The sequence below is a fragment of the Octopus bimaculoides genome, chromosome 1, assembly GCF_046866305.1.
Source record: "Octopus bimaculoides isolate indiv1 chromosome 1, ASM4686630v1, whole genome shotgun sequence".
NCBI lineage: Eukaryota > Metazoa > Mollusca > Cephalopoda > Octopoda > Octopodidae > Octopus > Octopus bimaculoides.
In genome coordinates, this window is record NC_142928.1 from 19,869,709 (window position 1) to 19,872,699 (window position 2,991).

The following is a 2,991-nucleotide window of genomic DNA, read 5'->3' on the forward strand; positions in this document are numbered from 1 at the left end:
CATACATGCATACATACATACGTACGTTCGTAGAAACAATTGAATAAATCGCTATTTTTACTGGCAGCTTATCAAGCATTACAAAATGGATACCAAAGAAAAACAGCAACGAGATAATCCTGAAAAGGTTAGCTGGCCATTCATATTCTTGATGATATGGTTGTTTAATCACAGGTCAGTTTCTAATCGATTGAGCAGGCTTACGATCAAAGGTGTTCCAGTAATAGCCTTGCTGTTTTGTTTTATTATTATTATTATTATTATTATTATTATTATTATTTGTCCTTCCATATTATCACACTTAGACTGTTATTTCAGAGGTATTTGGTTGCTAGCAAATCGAATGAATGTTTAGAGACTTACTCTCTGAACAACAAGTTGCAAGGTTTAACAACACTGCAGAACATAGACACAAATTCATACAACCTTAAAAGACCACAAAAACCGAACGTGTCCTACGACTGTAATTTTAAATCAAGTTCCAGGAATATATCAATCAATGATACGGAAAATATAATGAAAGCTTTCTAAATACAATATATATATATAGCTGGGAGTTGTGGCGTGCTCCTGTAATCCAGCTACTCGGAGGCTTGGTTGGTTGGCCGGTTTGAGGATGGGAGTCCTGGTAGTCGGTCTTCTATGGCGATCGGGTGTCCACGCTAAGCTCGGCATCAATATGGTGCTGAAGAGGGAGCTCATCAGGACCAGGTTGTCTAAGGAGGATCGCTTCTGCCCAGGGCGAAAACGCATATATATATATATATATAATACAAAAAATATATATGCATGTATACCCACATATATGTACATACTTACATCTACATGTGTATATAGATGCATATGAGGGTACAGGACGTTAGAATAATGAACTACAGACAACGGAACGAACACATAGGAAAACAGATAGCCACATGGATCCGGGTTCAGTCCCACTATGTGACACCTTGAGCAAGTGTCTTCTACTAAAGCTTCGGGCCGACCAAAGCGTTGTGAGATGATTTGGTAAACGGATCCTGAAAGAAGCCCATCATACATATGTGTCTGTGTCTGTGTCTTTTTTTCTGTGTTTGTGCCCCACCACCACTTGACAACTTAGCGGTTCGCAAAATGAAACGATAGAGTAAGTACCAGGATTTACAAATAGTTACTCTATTAACTAATATGTACTTGGGTCAATAGATAAATAGATACATGCATGTAAGTATGTATACATATGTGTATGCGTATGACCAATGGACCAATTAATACCATCGAATTCAAAGCCGTTTGGTTGCAAAGCGGACGTCTTAATTACGTGGCCACGTAATTATCTCATCTTTTTTTTACTTCATTATCACTGTCTACATTCTGATTATCTGTTCAATTGTTTCCTCCACTATTGCATGCACTCAATATGCGTGAAATAACGTTGTGTTTCTGGACAGTGCGAGTTCAATTCCCACTGGTGTCAATTTTGCTTTTCCACTTTCGAGGAATCTGTAAAATAAACACTAGACATCTGTTGAGGTCGATTAAATCAACTTATGTTCCTCTCACAAAATTTGTAGCCTTTAGCTAAAATCAGAAATCAATATTCCTTATTATTATCATTATTATTATTATTGTTGTTATTATTATTATTATTATTATTATTATTATTATTATTATTATTATTATTATTATTATTATTATTTTGTGATTTATTGTGAATTTGTGTTCTTTTTCTTTACCTTATTTTTTTCTATGCTATACCGCACTATCAAGTCAACTTTGATTATTGGCTATGTTCCCATAACATAACAATAACAACGTGACCGTGTGGTGTGAATGTGTGTGTGTGTGTGTGTGTGTGTGTGTGTGTGTGTGTGTGTGTGTGTGTGTGTGCATGATTATGTGTTGAACACAGTTCCATTTTGTTCATTTTTAAAGTTTTGACATATCATAGTTTATCTGACGTTCATCATAATTCACCCATAGATTATTGTTATTATCATCATTCTAATAATAATAATAATAATTATTATTATTATTATTATTATTATTATTATTATTATTATTATTATTATTACCACCACCAACATCATCATAATCATCGTCGTCATCGTCGTCACATGATGATAGAATTATCCTCATAATGTGTTTGTTCTAAGAGAACTATGTCTTCTGTAGCGTCTGGGTTGGAAAGTTGCTTTTGTGTAATATACCAGGAAACGCCAGTTACTTTTTTGGAGCCACCCACGTCCTTTTGGTATCTCAATTATAATTATTCATGGTGCATACGTGTGGCTTTTGCCAAACGTTTATCATATTGTGCTCTGTGTGCTCCGCCCCATTTCCTCCTCAGACAGCACAATATTCTTCCTGCAGGCCATTCAGCACTTCCACCCAGTTATTGTTAATTGTTTGGACAATCATGAATTTCAGGTGCTCCCATGGGAAGTTGGTACTTTGTTTGGTTTTTTTTTTTTCGTAGGGAACTTTCTAGCGTTTTGCTTTCGGTTTATAATCATTGGTTTTTCTTTTTGTCTTTCTGTCCGCGACAGTTTCTCACATTTTTCCAGGATATTTCTCTTTTCTGTCGCCACAAAATAATAGAATATGACTAACTGCTCCTGTGTCTGTAGCCAGCATTGTACTGGCAAAGAAGACCCTCCCCCTCCACCACCACCAGCAGTTTCTCGGTTCCCTATCTCGTTGGCCCCTGATGCCGATGTTACTAGCCCTGAAGTGATTTCATTTATCCCTCTTTCTGCTCTATTTATACTCGGGGCTTCGGATATTGGTGTTGTTGACACCAAGGAAGCAGTAACCATAGTCTTCTACAACTGTTTCCGCTCCCTCCCATCTTTTTCCTCTTTTCCCTTTCTGAGGCGTAGATCATCACGTGGTTCAGGTTCATATTAAAGCTGTCACAAGATTTCGAGTGAAAGTAGCAAAATGGGTAAACCAAAATTAACTAATCCCCACAAAATGTAACAAAATAAAATGAAAATATTTCAGATTGAAGAA

The 2,991-nt window shown here is 36.4% G+C and overlaps 1 pseudogene; it reads left to right on the top strand.

The window, feature by feature from the left end:
• Window positions 1–549: 549 nt before the first annotated feature.
• On the top strand, window positions 550–801 carry LOC149137465 (signal recognition particle RNA; annotated as a pseudogene).
• Window positions 802–2,991: the final 2,190 nt, after the last annotated feature.